Here is a 17,231-nt window from a genome sequence, read left to right as displayed (position 1 = left end):
GAACCCTCTTGCACTGTTGGTGGGAATGCAAATTGGTGCAGCCGCTCTGGAAAGCAGTGTGGAGGTTCCTCAGAAAATTAAAAATAGACCTACCCTATGACCCAGCAATAGCACTGCTAGGAATTTATCCAAGGGATACAGGAGTACTGATGCATAGGGGCACCTGTACCCCAATGTTTATAGCGGCACTCTCAACAATAGCCAAATTATGGAAAGAGCCTAAATGTCCATCAACTGATGAATGGATAAAGAAACTGTGGTTTATATACACAATGGAATACTACGTGGCAATGAGAAAAAATGAAATATGGCCTTTTGTAGCAACATGGATGGAACTGGAGAGTGTGATGCTAAGTGAAATAAGCCATACAGAGAAAGACAGATACCATATGGTTTCACTCTTATGTGGATCCTGAGAAACATAACAGAAACCCATGGGGGAGGGGAAGGAAAAAAAAAAAAAAAAAAAAAAAGAGGTTAGAGTGGGAGAGAGCCAAAGCATTAGAGACTGTTAAAAAACTGAGAACAAACTGAGGGTTGATGGGGGGTGGGAGGGAGGGCAGGATGGGAGGGAGGACAGGGTGGGTGATGGGTATTGAGGAGGGCACCTTTTGGGATGAGCACTGGGTGTTGTATGGAAACCAATTTGACAGTAAATTTCATATATTAAAAAAAAAAAAAAAATCAACTAGACTTAACAGACATATATAGATCACTCTACCCGACAACAGCAAAAGACACATTACTCTCGATGGAAACTTCTTCAGGATAAATCAAATGGTAGGCCACACACACACACACAAAAGCCTCAATATATTTAAAAAGATTAAGCCATACAAAGTATCTTTTCTAACCAGAACGAAATGAAGCTAGATGCCAATTAACAGAAGGAAAACTGGAAAATTCAAATATGTGCAAAGTAAGCAGCACATTCTTAAACAACCAATCAAAAGAGGAAATCACAAAGGAAATGAGATTTACTTAGAGATTAATGAAAACAAAATTGTACTATACCAAAACTTATGGAATGAGTGAAAGCAGTGCTCAGAGAGAAATTAATAGTAGTAAACATCTACAATAGAAGAGAAGACAGATCTGTAATCAATAACCTAACTTCACACTTCAAGGAACTAGAAAAAGAAGCAAACTGAACCCAAAGCTAGCAGAAGGGAAGAAAGAATAAAGATTAGAGCAGAGATAAATGAAATAGAGAATAGAAAAACAAAAGAATCAATGAAGGCTAAGTCAGTTCTTTGAAAAGACCGCAAAATTGACAAAACTTTTTCAGAGAATAATAAGTAACTAAAATCAGATATGGAAGTGGAGACGTTGTTACCAACCAAATAGAAATAACAAGGATTATAAGACAATACTATAAACAACTATCTGTTAACAAATAAGATGATCTAGCTGAAATGTAGAAATTCCTAGAAACACACAAACAATGAAAACTAAATCTACAAGAAACAGAAAACCTGAACAGACCTATAACAAAGAGATTGAATCAGTAATCAAAAACCTCCCAACAAAAAAAAAGTCCAGAACCAGATGGCTTCACTGGAGAAGTCTATCAAACACTTTAAAAAGAATTAGCATCTATCTTTCTTAAATGCTTTAAAAAAATATAAGAGGAGGGAATGCTTCCCAACTCATTTTATGAAGCCAGCATTACTGTGATATCAAAGTCAGACAAAAACACCAGAAAAAGAGAAAACTAAAAACCAACATGATTTATGAATAAAGATTTAAGATTCCACAAAATGCTAGTAAACTGAATTTAATAGCATATTAAATAGATTATGCATCATGACAAAATGTGATTTTTCCCTGGAATGCAAAGACGGTTAAAGAAAAAAAAATCAATGAAATACACTACATTATCGAATAAAGGAAAAACACCCACATGATGCTCTCTACTGATGCAGAAAAGGCATTTAACAAAACTAACATCCTTTCATGAATAAAAAAAAAAAAACACTTAGAAAACTAGGAATAGAAGGGAACTTCTACAACACAAAAAAGAGAATTTATGAAAACCCATAGCTAACATCATACTCAATGATGAAAGACCAGAAGTTTTCCCCCTGAGATCAGGAAAAGACAAGGATGTTTTCTTTCACCACTACTATTCAACATTGTCCTGAAAGTTTCAGCTAGAGGGATTAAACGAGAAAAAGAAATAAAAGGCACGTAAATTAGAAAGAAGTAAAAATATTTATATTTACAGATGGCATTATTTTATATACAGAAAATATCCTGAGGAATCCACAAGAAAGCTACTAGAGCTAATAAGTGAGTTTGGTTGCTCCTTAAAAAGTTAAAGAGATGGGGCGCCTGGGTGGCGCAGTCGGTTAAGCGTCCGACTTCAGCCAGGTCACGATCTCGCGGTCCGTGAGTTCGAGCCCCGCGTCAGGCTCTGGGCTGATGGCTCGGAGCCTGGAGCCTGTTTCCGATTCTGTGTCTCCCTCTCTCTCTGCCCCTCCCCCGTTCATGCTCTGTCTCTCTCTGTCCCAAAAATAAATAAAAAACGTTGAAAAAAAAATTAAAAAAAGAAAGAAAGTTTGCTTAAAAAAAAAAAAAAAAGTTAAAGAGAGTTACCATATGACCGCACAATTTCACTGCTTGGTATATACCCAGGAAGAATTGAAAACAGGTACTCAAACATATACATGTAAATGCATGGTCATAGCAGCACTATTTACAATAGCCATAAAGTGAAAGTAGCCCTACTATCCTACTCAACAATACACGAATGGATAAACAAATTGAGGTATATACATATGATAGAATATTGCTTGGCCATAAAAGGAATGAAGTACTGACACATGCTACAGCATGGATGAATCTTGAAAACATGTTAAATGAAAGAAGCCAGTCAGAAAAAGTCACATGTTACATGATTTCACTCACACGAAATATCCAGAACAGGTCCATCCATAGAGACAGAACATGGGTTGCCAGAGGTTGAGAGGAGCAAGAAAAGCAGAGCACTGCTTAATGGACAACAGAGTTTTCTTTTGGGGTAATAAAAATGTTTTAACACTGGATAGAAGTGGTTGGTTGCACAACCTTGTGAATGTAGTCAATGCCACTGAATTTTTCACTTTGTAAAAAATTTAATTTTATGTGGCTTTTACCTCAATTTTTTAAAAAGGGAGAAAATAAGAAAATCTGAATAAACTATGCATTGAGTTAAGAAAAATGTAAGACTACTGGTTCCTTAATGTACCATACTAATGTAAGATGTTAATAATAGGGGACACCGGGTGATGGGGCGGTGTATGGAAACTGCTTTGTTTGCTCAACATTTCTCTAAATCGAAAACTGTTCTAAACAAACAAAATCTATTAACTGAAAAAAGACTTCGTTGTCCTAAATAATTCTTGGATCAAAGAGGAAACAAAACTGCAAACTTATTTTGAAAACTTAAAATAACGAGGGGCCTGGGTGGCTCAGTCATTTAAGCATCTGACTTCGGCTTAAGTAATGATCTCACAGTTTATGAGTTTGAGCCATGCATCAGGCTCTCTGCTGTCAGCTCGGAGCCTGCTTTGGATCCTCTGTCTCCCTCTCTGTCCCTCTCCCGCTCATGCCCATGTATTCTCTCTCTTAAATAAACATTAAAAAAAAAACCTTTGAAATCATAAATAAACAAAATTGGTAATGAAAAAGGGTTATCTACATGATTATGGAGATTATAAAAAAGTACGAGAATACTGTGTATGGTAATACCTTTGAAAAATTTGATGACAAGGATCATTTATAAGCAACCTAAACTGCGTGAAAAAAACAGCATAAAATCCAACAATATCAATAACAATAGAAAATATCAGAAAGCTTTTAAAGAACTACATCCAAAAGTGGGTGCCAAAGATAAACAGTGTGAAGATTTGCTCTTTAAATATTTCAAGGAACAGAAAACTCTCATTAAACCTTTTTAGAACATAGAAAACTTTGGTATTTTTATCAGAAAATAAAAATACAGATTCATTTCACTTGTGAAAATGAAAGCAAAAGTTCTCAGTAAATTACAGATATTTCTTTTTTTTTAATTTCTATTAAAAAATTTTTTTATGCTTAGTTTTTAAGAGAGAGAAACAGAGCACGAGTTGGGGAAGGGCAGAGAGAGGGAGACACAGAATTCAAAGCAGTCTCCAAGCTCTGAGCTGTTAACATAGAGCCCTATGTGGGGCTCGAGCCCATGAACCACGAGATCATGACCTAAGCCAAAGCAGACACTTAACCAACTGAGCCACCCAGGCGCCCCCAGATAATTCTCTTTTGGCATACATTTTCTTAATATAAATTGGCATAAAATTAATTTGATTTTTTTAACATTTATTTATTTTGAGAGAGACAGAGCATGAGTGGGGGAGAAACAGAGAGAGAGGGAGACACAGAATCCAAAGCAGTCATAAAATTAATTAATTTGGACACATACTTTGCACACCACTGTTGGTTATAACAGAGTTGTGGCTTACAACTAGCACAGTCATAATAAGGAGAAAGCTTTTTTGCACAAAGCTGTAGGAACAGCTGCTTTGTTTGAGTATCTGGTTACTCTGCCTGGATAGGGTTCCTTGGCTATGCTACATTGTTTTCATTCTTTTCTGTTAATTTGAGCTGCGAACTAAATTGTGAAGCCAAAATAATAGAGGAGAGGCATCTAAGCATGTGGATAAAGAGAAAATGAGAAAATGTGTAGGTTTGGTTTGGTTCATTTTGATCAACTAATTTATTATTTTAACTAAAGCAATAACTAAATATGCTTTATATTATAAATCTACCTTTATGATGGAGGCATGATTTTTTATAATATATTTTTTTAAGTTTATTTATTCATTTTGAGAGACAGAGTGCAAGCAGGGGAGGGGCAGGGAGAGAGGGAGAGAGAGAGAATCTCAAGCAGGGATTCACACTGTCAGCACAGAGCCTGATGTGGGGCTTGAACTCACGAACCATGAGATCACAACCTGAGCTGAAATCAAGAATCAGAAGCTTGACTGACTGCGCCACCCAGGTGCCCTGATAACATAGAAATTTTAAATAATGCAATTACCGTATTGTGTAACAGCAGAGCACTATATACTTTAAAGTAGACAAACTATAGAGTTGTCTATAATAATACCAAAATTACGTTGAATTTGTTTAACATGAAGTACTGATACACCTTTACTAAAATAGAATGAGAAGTAGATTTGGTAGTTACTTGGTTTTCATGATAAATGTATTTATCTCAAACCAACAGCCATCGTCATTCTTAATGTTAACCACTAGGGAAATTCCCACTGAGATCAGAACAAGACATGGTTAGCTGTTATCTCCTCTGTTATTAAACACTGTTCTAGAAGTTTTGGAGAGAAGTAAAAAAAAAAAAGAGGAGAAAAAATTATATTTTTCCTAAACAGGCATCTCCTATGAATTACCTAACTAATTTAGAACAAATAGAAGAACAATATAATAGCTGGATACAAGATAAAAATACGAAATAAAGAACTCTCCTAAATAATAGCAGTAATTAGTTAGAAAATACAGCAGAAAGAACATCCCTCTCCAATAGCGTCCCTAACTCTACACACAAAAAAGATAAAATATATTGGAATACATTTGATAATAAACAAAGAACCTATATGTTTCCCAAGGCCTTAATATACGGAAAGAAAAATAATGTGTGCAGACAGGAAGGTTCTGTATTGTAAGGATGATCTTTTCCTTCAATTAGTGCCTAAGTTCCATGAAATTCCAGCTAGAACTGTCTTTTCTTGGCAGAATTTAACGAATGTATTTAAAAATTTCCACTTGGCCATGTCTTTCGCTGTCACAAGTGTTTAAGGAAATAATTGGATGTTGGCCGTAGGGCCCTACTAGCTGCTTGCAGGAACCTCAGTCAGGTTCAGCCCTGAACCTCAGGGCTCAGGTTTGAGCCCTGGGTCTGCCACTTACTAGCTGGAAGATCCTGTAACTTTTTCTCTAGCAGACATTCAATAAATGGCAGCTATTGATGCTAATAATGATTTCTGATGTTTAATCTGTCCAAACTATCAACTTTTCCTAGGACTATCCTTAAGAAAAAACTTAAAGAAATAGTACACAATCCTTAAATATTCATTTTTGATAACGAATATAACAGCCAATTGGTAATCAAATAACCCTGGATTACCGTAATGGTGAACTCTTAAATGTTTTAAGATAGGAAATGCAAAGTTGTCTATAAGGTTAATATTTTACTGTAAAAAAAAATTCATTAGCATATGTTTCTTAGGAGATGAAAAAATACTAAACTTGAGTTAATTTTTGAATGGACACACTGGATCAGGCCAGAAGTGATCTTTAAGAATTTAGCTCCCCAGAAGTACAAATATATACAGTATTATTTTACTTTTAAATCTAGTAAGCTAATTATACCTTAACATATGCCAAATACATATCTTTCAAGTCTTACATTATGTTATAAAAACAACTCATTGGAGAAGGTCTATATTCCAGATATAAACTTAAAAAAAATTATTTCAAGTAGAGACATACATTTGCTCTTAAGAGTTGAGAGGAATGTAAAAAGAGCACAGTATTTTCAAAAATTTTCTTTGGTCTCAGCTAGGGGCCCTATTTTTTAAAGGCCAAATTTCCAGTTATGACAATGAATACAAGGCATTATCGAATCATGTCATAAATTACTCACTTTGCAGAAGCAAGAGCGGAACAAATCTGCAACGCTTCAGTCTAAGACATCCAGTCCACCTTGCTAGTTGAGAATTGGTAGGAACAACCCAAGTTTGGCTTATCTCTTTTCCAAGTTAGAAGTCTTCCTTCACAGAGTAGTGCTCTTGAAAGACGTAGGCAGTTACAGAGTCTGGAAACTTTATCTGCAGACTCTAGCAATGCCGCCCAAACTGTCCTGAGCTCTCCCTTGTGTTGAACTGGGAACTTCCACTGAGAAATCCCCTAAATTGAAGACTTCCTTATTTGTAGCTCTCAACAGCCAATCGTGGCAAGATATTGAAATGAAGTAAAGACTACCAGAAAATGTTCTGTAAACCACCCATGACTATAGCCCTGACTTCCTTCTGAATCAAAGATACTTTTTCTTGAATAGTTAGGGCATTTTAACAAAAATCCGGAAATTGTAAACACAAAAATATTTTTGTATGAAACACATTTTCATGCAAGAGAATTTTAAAGTTCATTTGATAAATGGCGCTTTTTTTTTTTTTTTTTTGGCTTTTAAGAAGGCATTTTTCAACCTAAGCGGCATATTTATAAACAGCAGGTAATGACTAGACTTGAAGGTGGTTGTCTTTGCTTCAAGGCCTTCAGAGGTCACATGGATGAAGCCTGGTAATAATAAAGTTTATGCTGGATGCCAGAGCATCATCTCAGGGACTAATGAAAAAGGTGAAGCAAAAAAGGCTCTTAAGACAGCTTTCTCCTTGGGAGCTGAGGTGCCCTGTTCATATGGATGAGTGCATGTTCTAGCACACTGGGGAAATGCTCCACAAATGCATGTATTCTTCTCAGGCCACTTGGAGCAAAACATCGAGTTTTACATGCAAATGGAAGGCAGCATAGGCACCACAGACATTTTTCTTTGTTATAAAATTTTAGAGCTGGAAATGTCCTGAGACACCATATGTTCCATTTCCTTTTTATTACAGATGAGGAAACAGGAGAGGGTAAATCCTCAAAGTCACAAAGAAAGTTAGAGGCATCTGAGGCTTTGAATCCAAGTGCACTTTTTTTTTTTTTTTTTTTTCTTTACTGTACTATGCTCTCAGCACAGCAAGTTATTGAGCGGGAAAATGACCGTAATCACAACAACAACAAAAGGTGGAGAGTCTCTGTGCAATTTCTGCATTTTGCAGATGAGGAATTTGAGACTTTACCAGAAGTTCCACGGTCAGAAGAATGACTAGAATTTAGAACTTCTGATTGTCAGTCTAGTTTCTTTTCTTCTCTCTCTTTTTTTTAAAGACTTTTATTTTTTTAATTATTTTATTTTATTTACTTTTTGAGAGACAAGGTGCGAGTGCGCGAGGGGCAGAGAGAGAGGGAGAGAGAGAATCCTATGAGGAGAGAGAGGAGAGAGAAAGAGAGAGAGAGAATCCCACGCAGGCTCTGCACTGTCAACGTGAAGTCCCAAGTGGGGCTCGAACTCACAAACTGTGAGATTATGACCTGAACCAAAGTCGGATGTTTAACTGATTGAGCCACCCAGGCGCCCCTAGTTTCTTTTCTACTTTAAAACATTGCCTTCTCTTAAATTAGATGTTAAATAAGTCTGAGATATTTCTACCCATGATGACATTATTCTATGAAAAGGAAATACTTAAAAATTTTTAAAAATGTTTATTTATTTTTGAGAGAGAGAGATACAGAGAGTGTGAGTGGGGGAGGGGCAGAGAGAGAGGGAGGCACAGAATCTGAAACAGGCTACAGGCTCCGAGCTGTCAGCACAGAGCCTGATGGCTCCGACCCAGTGCTCAAACCCACCAACTGGGAGACAGGACCTGAGCTGAAGTTGGACACTTAACTGACTGAGCCATCCAGGTGCCCCTGAAAAGGAAATACTTTTTAAAATGTCTAAAATGATGAGTTAGCTTGTAATGAAAACCATTCCGTTTACTCATCTAACAAGCAGTGAAATATTAATTTCTTTCAGCACTTTGTGTTTTACAAATTATCTTACTGATATCAAACATTAAACTCTCTTGCATACAACGGAAAAATAATCTAATACTGTAAGTACCACAAAATAAAACAGTGGAAGGAGAATTTTCTTCTCAAAAATTTATATTTTCCCATGAGCAGAATTTTAAAAATACACCTTAAAAAAAAAAGTGGTGCTGATGTCTTAACTGGGAAATGCCCTTTTGATCTCTCTATTCTGTGCCCTTTCCATTTTCTATTTACTTTGGCATGTGAGCTTGGCTGATGTCCAAGCGCCTGCAGAGCAGGCTAGTCCTGAGTACTTGGCCTCAACCTGGAGGGGCACTGGCTGCAAGAGGGTCTTGAGGCAAGACAGAGAAGCTGTAGTTAGAGATTTTTGAAAATCTTTTTGAGTGCATGGTATTTAAAACCTGTGCCACCAACTGGTTCTGGCTCTAGGCAGAACATGTGAGGCAGATGTAAGTTCTTAACTCTGTTGTCTTTAGCAGTTCCTTTTCCTATTCCCTCCCCCTCCTTTTTTCCTCTCAGAGCCATAAACCCCGTGACCAGGCTGATAGAAATGTGGAGATTACTGCAGGGGAGGAAGGAGCAAAATGGCACCAAGCCAATATGGCAAAGGTTAGGGTACGATGACCGGAGCAGGAGGAGATGGGAGGCTGCTCCAAGCCCAAATTAGAGAACGAGAGGCAAAAGCCAGGTTCCCATTCAGGCAGAGGAGAGTGGCCAAGGAGTTTCTAATCAAATAGTGAACATATAATGAACAAATAATGCCACCTTGGGGTGGCAGGGTTCTCAGGGCAGATCTGGGTGAAAGGTCTTCCTAAGAAGAATTCTAGGAAAGCAAGAGTCTTCCCTGGGAAAAGTGGAGGGCAGGAAGGCCAGTGCCCTTCACTGCTGACTGGGATTCAGGGATAGGTTCTCTCCTCTATGAGGGGACGCCAAGTACCTGCAACTCTGGCCAAGAAGCTAAACAGCTGGGCTGCATGGGATAGGTATCTGATTGAGCAACTTGGTTCAGATGATGGATCACATGGGAAACTTCAGGGTGGATCTTTGTTCCAGGCATGGTATTTGTAGAAGCAGTAGAATTTTCTAGCCTCCACTTGCTGGCAGGCTGATGTCCATTATAGGGCACATTATTTAATACAGATCTTCTCATTCACTGATACTATGGAATTTTAGAGGAGGTGAAAAGAAGTTCAGATGTTTTCCCTACCAATTTTTATTTCTTCTTATGCCTAATTTTGAAAGCTGCCAGACTGACAAGAAGTTAATGAACAGAGAGTATATCACCTCCAATCCCTGCGATATGCACTAGTTTGGCTTTAGGATGGGCATGTAAGAATGGTGTAATCAGAGACAACAAGAAGATGGGAAAGGAAAAGGAGGGTGATGCAGAAGGGGGTTTTTGCTGAGAGTGGAAGAGTGAATTAGACTTCATGCCTTTTCTAAAATATCAATTTAGGAAAATAGGGCAGACTGGGAGCAGATTCAATGTCATTAGTTAAGGAAAATGACAGTGCACCTTTTGATTGTGAAGATTTAATTATCCTTCAATTTTTTCCTTTCTAATCTGTTATGTATAATTTAGTAAGTCACACACAAAAGCAAAACCCATGGTACTTTCTTCAGGGTACAACGTGAACTATCTAACTTTCCATTAAAAATCTTATAAGTTAACAAAATTTCAGCAAGGAATAAATGCACCTCACTATAGAAATGTCTGCGTCTGATGTTATGCATCCTACTTTCTCTTTTAGTGGCCAAGGTAGTGATACATTTAGTTATTGCCAAATAGCCTTTTTATTTTGATCTATATACTGGGATTTCTCCTGTCCAAGGTTAATGAGAACCACCGACCAAAAGAATGAGTCTCACAGGCATTTTCTTTCTAAACTGAGAAACCCTGAAAAATGGTTTAGATATTGGAACAAAGAAAATAAAAATTACTTGGCTCCTTCACAGAGATCCAGAATTTATAAATGGTAGAAAACAAATTTGCATTACTGGAAACATATTTCTTTTGGATTTATGAATTCATGAAATTGAAATTCCTGCGAGATGCTTAAAGTCATTAAGGTCGTCAATAATTTTCTATGCAAACACATACAGTACGGTAATTTAGTCCTGATATAGTTTCTAATATTAGCAGGATTAATAGTTCATACTTGTAATTTTCTACAAATGAGGAGATTTTAAAAAACCCATGTTAACCAATCTGTAACCTCTAAGACGCAATGACAATGAGATAGAAATTAGAGAGAAGAGAAAAGAGGGAGAGACAAAAAGGATAATCCATAAACTCTGGGTTTTTTATGGCTTTAATAAAATAAGTCAAACTTTCAAAGACATCTGCCCTTTGGAAACTGTTTAGCTTGATTCCGGGGGGGGGGGGGGGGGGGGGACACTGGAAGGCTTAACTAGTTGAAGCTCACAGAAAGGTTTCAAGACTCTTTGTGTGTTATTTGTTCTTTGGTTTACCAGTTGCCTTTGAATTTGTTCATATTTGGAGAGATGCCAGAGCCATGATGAAAGAGTCAATAAACACGGTTCTAAGTAAAATCACAAGCTATTGTTTGAGGAGGAAAGATTGAAGTAGTGCTGGAAGTGTAAGAGTAATTGTGTATGTGTGCATGCGTGTGTGTGTGTGTGTGTGTGCATGTTGTTTTTCATATAACCTGGTTGAATCCCTTCACTTCAAAGAAGGAGAAACAGACTCCAAGAGGTTGATTTTGTCAATATCAAGCAGCTGATTGATGGTGTTGACAGATTTCCACTGGCATTAGACAACCTAGTTCCAAAGTACTTGATCATCTCTGACTTTATAATTTGAGGATGCTGTAAAGGTTTGAAAGCTGAGTGGGATGTGATTAGAGAACTTTTTCTAATTACCCTGTTGGTGTTGTGTTTTGCCTCTTGTCATTGGGTTTCAAGTTTTAAAATATTGTTTGGATGGGGAAAAAATCCTAGAAGCACTGCTTTTCCATGCCATTCATTTATTCATTAGTCCTTCATTCACCAGTTGCTCTATGCTGATCACCTCTGGGGAGAGGGTACCACAGAACCGAGCTTTTTGTTTAACACATCAGAGGAATTGAAAATCACCTCTTTGTTAAGAGGCATTGTAGCAGAAGCATTAAGCGCATAGATACCTGAGCCATATTGCCTATATTCCAGATCCTGATTCCATTCTTGAATAGCTTCTTGTCTAAATCTTATGGTACTTTTGAGGATCAAATTGGTGAGTATATGCAAAACATTTAAAACACTGAGCACATGGTAAGACTATATAAAAGGTTTTTTGTTATGTTCTTTATTCCTTGTCATATTTTTATTTACTGTCTCTGTAAAAATCATAATGTGAATATGTACAAGGACTGCAGCAACACCTGACAGAGGAAATTAAATTATTTAGCAAGATATTTTGGTTCATCTATGCAGCATCCATATTGACTTTTCTTATTCCCCCTTATAGCCTATGTACTGTTTGGGAAGCTAATTCCATTCCTGATACATGGGTAAGCAATGATCTTGGTGAATCCCAGTACTCTTGTTTGGAATACAGAGGTCACTTTCTCACTGAGAGTAAACAAGGATGCACAAAGCTTGTTATGTCTGACAGCCAGCCTAACTGTACAAAAAGCTTCAGCCTTAGGATAAGCCACCACTGGGTGTCCAGAAAGAGCGATAGACAAAAATGAATCTTTAATGGTATCTCTGAGTCTCTGAATCAATCAACTTTGAAGTTCCTGGCTTTGTTATTATGTAATCCCCAAAGTTTTATTTTATTGTTTAAGGTAGTTTGAGTTGGATTTTCTGTTACTCATAATTGAAATCTTGACATAATACTCATATAGTAAAAAAGAAGTCATGAATAACAGCAATAACCACACACACACACACACAAATAGCCTTTTGGAGAATTTGCTACTTGGCAAGCACTGTCCTAGGTACTGATCTTTACAACAACTCCCTGAGACACGTATTCTCTTTCTCTGTCTCTCAAAGTTTGGAACTCTGAATACCATGTGCAAAATATTATGACTGCAGTTCTTATATTTCCAACATGACCTGTTTGTGGCCTATTTTGTGCTAATATTTTTGCAGAAACAGATGTATAAAGTCCAATTAAATCACAAAACTCCCAGAAGAAAACATAGGTGGCAAGTTCCTTGATATAGGTCTTGATGATTTTTTAGATTTGACACCAAAAGCAAAGGCAACAAAAGCAAAAATAAACAAGTGGAACTACATTATACTAAAAAGCTTCTGCACAGCAAAGGAAACCATCAATAAAATGAAAAGACAACTTGCTGAATAGAAGAAATATTTGTACATTATATATCTGGGAAGAGGTTAATATCCAAAATATATAAAACACTCATAAAATTCAGTGACAAAAACAAAACAAAACAAAAAACAAAAAACTCTGATTAAAGAAGTGGGCAGAGTATCTGAATAGTCATTTTTCCAAAGAAAACATACAGATGGCCAATAGACACATGCAAAGAGGCTCAACATTACTAATGATCAGGGAAATGCAAATAAAAATCACTTCATACCTGTTAGAAAAGCTATTATCAAAAGACAATAAATAACAAGTGTTGGTGAGGATGTGGGGAAAAGGGAACCCTTGTGTAACTAGTGGGGATTTAAATTGGTGAAAAAATTTCCCCCCAAAAGTTAAAAGTTAAACTACCATGTGATCAGCAATTCAATTTTTGGGTGTTTACAGATAAAAGAGAAAGCACTAACTCAAAAAGATACCTGCACCTCCATATTCATTGCAGCATTATTTACAATAGCCAAGATATAGAAATGATCTAAGTAGTCATCAATAGATAAATGGGTAAAGAAGATGTGGTATATATATACAACGGAATATAGTTGAGCCATCAAAAAGGATGAAATTTTGCCATTTGCAACAACATGGATTGATTGACCTCAAGGGCATTACCCTAAGTAAAATAAGCCAGACAGAAAAAAGCAAATACTGTATGATCTCACTTATATGTGGAACCTAAAAACAAACAAAGAAACAAACAAAAACTGAGCTTATTGATATAGAGAACAGATTGGTGGCTGCCAGAAGTGGGGGGTCAAGGGTGGGTGAAATGGGTGAATAGAGTCAAAAAGTAAAAACTTCTAGTTATAAAATCAATCAGTCACGGAGACGTAATGTACAACATGGTGACTATAGTTAATACTGTATTGCATACTTGAAAGTTGCTAAGAGAGTAGCTCCTAAAAATTCTCATCATTGAAAAAAACTGTAACTATATATGGTGATGGGTATTAACTAAACTTATTGTGGTGGTCATTTTGCAATATATACAAATCTTGAATCATTATGTTGTACACCTGAATCTAGTATAATGTTATATGTTAATTATACCTCAATTTAGAAACCTAATTGGCCAGGGTCCCTCTTCCCTATTCCCATAGATAAATTTTTAAAAATGTTTGTTTGTTTGTTTATTTATTTATTTTGAGAGAGAGTGCAGGTGAGCAGAGGTGGGGCAGATAGAGAGGGAGAGAGAGAGAGAATCCCAAACACCAGTAGTGCAGTACTGGTACAGAGCCTGACAAAGGGCTTGAAACCCCCGAACCATGAGATCATGATCTGAGCTGAAAACAAGAGTCAGATGTTCCGTTGACTGAGCCATCCAGGTGCCCCTTAGACAAATCCTTTGAACCTTTATTTTTTTAGGGACAAACATCTCTTATCCTCCCTCTTATATCAATCAAGGTCCAATCAGGAAACAGAAAACATACAGTAGTTTGAATAGGAAAAGTTTAATATAAAGAATTATTAACTATAGCAGCTGATGATCTATAAAGAGGTAAAGACAACTAAAAACAAAACAAAACCCTAGGACGCAGAGTACCTAAGGAAGGAACAACGTGGAAAAGAGCCTTCCTCTCCAAGGCTGAAATTCTGGCCACATTGGAAAGGATGTGGCTTCACATCACTGGATTACAGAGAATGTTGCTTGGTTGCCCGGCCAGAACTGATCCACAGATGCTGAGGAAAGAGGTTGAAACACTCCTCCTAAATGTAGGTGGGCCAAGACTGGGATGCTGACTTCTGACACAAATGAGACTCATTGGGAAACTGTCAATAGAGATGTTACTGAAACTTGATGGGAAGCCATCCATATGTTTGCCACTGAAACTCAGTGGGGGTGTGTGCCACTGGGTGAACCCCAAACGTAAAGCTGGAAGCAGTGAGATAGGAACCAGAAGAAGCAAATAGGAAACACCAGACTCAGAAAGTGAAGCCCTATTTCTCTCATAATGTCTCTCCAGATCCCTGTACTGACAAAGGTTACCATCATCTTCACTGAAAAGGAGAATTGTTTCAATATTTTAGCTCCATTTTTTCAGAGTAGACAATAAAGCGTGGCTTTGGAACTGGGAGACAAAATATTTTTAGCTGGCACACTTTTGAATGTAAGGGATTTGTTTTCATTATATTCTGTTATGTCAATATTTAACAGTAGCTTTTACTAAGCATATTATCTATATTACTTGAAGGTAGGTAAAACAGTGTTAACTACAAAATGTCTTTTCAGGCGTGGTCCCCACCAAAATGTTGGGGCTCACCAAATCGTCCTTGAGTGATGTCTGAAATAGGTTTGACCTTTATTTACAATACAAGACTTTGAACCCAATTAAATCTATCCATTAAGGAGAACCATTATACTGTTGCGGGCCATTAAACCTCAAGGTGGCTGAGACTCTAATGCTAACTATTGATAAGGACAATGAGAAACATTTGAGAAACTAGGTTGGAGGTGGTCACTGAAGAGGAACATGGCAAAGAATGAGGAGTCTATGAGTACAAAAGACAGTTTTACCCATTTCTCGATTTTGTCTAAACTGATTACGTGGAAATGAGGCAGAGGATATGATTTTTAAGAATAAGGGAAATTTGGCAGAAATACAGTTACTGGGAACTTTGTATATGATAGGGTGGCTTGTATCCTCTTAAGTGAAAGAATAAATGACTGAATGATACCAGAAGATGGAAAGTCCTTGGCTGCATACAGTGAATGAAGGGAAGAGTAACTCTCCAGTGCCTCAAATGTCAATCAACTCTAACATACCAATACTTCCTGATTCTATCCCCTGGCAGGATTGAGTTTCTTACATAGAGCTTGTTTATTAGGGGATAGGACACAGGAGATAATAGAGAAGAAAAGCAGGTAGAGTGAGGGTGAGGGCGTGAGAAGGAAGAATGTGAAGAAGGATGGCTGTGTTCAGGATGGCTGCACAGAGAGGGTTCCTTGCATTCTTGCAGAGCAAGGAGGAGGTAGGGTTTTTAAGAAGAAAAAAATGAAGCTATCCAGAAACAAATACAATGTATTTAGTGTTTGATAGCATATTCATTTGGGACGTTCTATTTAATTGAATTAGCTGTCCTTTTTGCCCCAAGGTGAAACTTTCCCCTACCATTAGTCAGAAAACTTTCCTTTCTCTTCTGAACTTTTCTAGCACTGAGACTCTGAGGCATATAGGTTAGCTTATTTTATACATTCCTTCATTGTTATAACTGTCCTATGTATTTTGAACAGAGGCCATGACTTGTGTGTATTTTGTACCCTCACAAACAGCTAGAAGTGCTATGCCTTTGCTAGGCACTTGATAGTCCATGATATATCTGGGGCATAAAGAAATATAAGACTGGCTTTGCAACCTGACATTCTTTATTACTGCTGAATGGGTGGTCACACAGAATGAGTTTATATTACTGAAGGAAGAATTTCCTCTTTGGCATTATACATTAAGAAAAACTTTTTATGGTAGCAAGACTCTTATTCAAAGAAATAAGAAGTTAACGGATTTCATTTACTCCTCTCTTGAGTTGATTTCTACCCAGAAACTTGAGGAAACTACCCAATCGAATACCTTGGCCCAACCCACTTATAAGAATTATAGTACAAGACATTAAACAAAGAAATTTATGACAATACTTAGTATAAGGTGAAGTCATTGCTGGCAGGACTCCAGGCTTTCTTCCAAGATCCTCAATGTAATTTAAGGTATATGATGAGAGAGCCAAAAATAAATTAATAAAGAATATAAATAAACATATTTATTAAGTAACTTCATTATGCCAGCTACCACATTGGTGGCAATATACAAATACATTACCTTACTGAGTCATCTCAACCACACCATGAAGTAAATTTTATTCTCATTCTGCAGATGAGAAAACAGAGGTACAAGAGTCATATAGCTACTAATCTGGAATCAGGATTAGAATCAAGTCTGGTCCAACTCTGGAACCTATGCTGTTACCACCACATGACGTGGTGTCTCTTAAGAAGAGAATCTATAATAATCAGAATCAGTAGAAAATGGACACATGTTAGGCCCATGACATGGGTATCCTCTAAAAGCAGGTAACAGGGGTGCCTGGGTGGCTCAGTTGGTTGAATGTCGGACTCTTGATTTTGGCTCAGGTCATGATCTCATGGTTCATGAGTTTGAGCCCTGCATCAAGCTCTGCACTGACAGTACAGAGCCTGCTTGGGATTCTCTTTCTCTCCCTCTGTTTCTGC

General features: G+C 37.2%; 1 protein-coding gene across 1 annotated transcript in view; it reads right to left on the bottom strand.

Annotated features, from left to right (window-relative positions):
- Nucleotides 1–6,881, bottom strand: part of TANK (TRAF family member associated NFKB activator) — a 100,176-nt gene extending 93,295 nt beyond the window's left edge. The window contains exon 1 of the mRNA XM_042948954.1: nt 6,680–6,881. The gene's annotated coding sequence lies outside the window, so the exon portion shown is untranslated. The remainder of the gene's footprint in view (nt 1–6,679) is intronic.
- Between the last annotated feature and the right edge of the window lie 10,350 nt (nt 6,882–17,231).

This window comes from Panthera leo, chromosome C1 (genome assembly GCF_018350215.1).
Source record: "Panthera leo isolate Ple1 chromosome C1, P.leo_Ple1_pat1.1, whole genome shotgun sequence".
Taxonomy (NCBI): domain Eukaryota; kingdom Metazoa; phylum Chordata; class Mammalia; order Carnivora; family Felidae; genus Panthera; species Panthera leo.
Note: the sequence above shows the minus strand (reverse complement) of the source record. Positions and strands in the feature narration are given on the sequence as shown.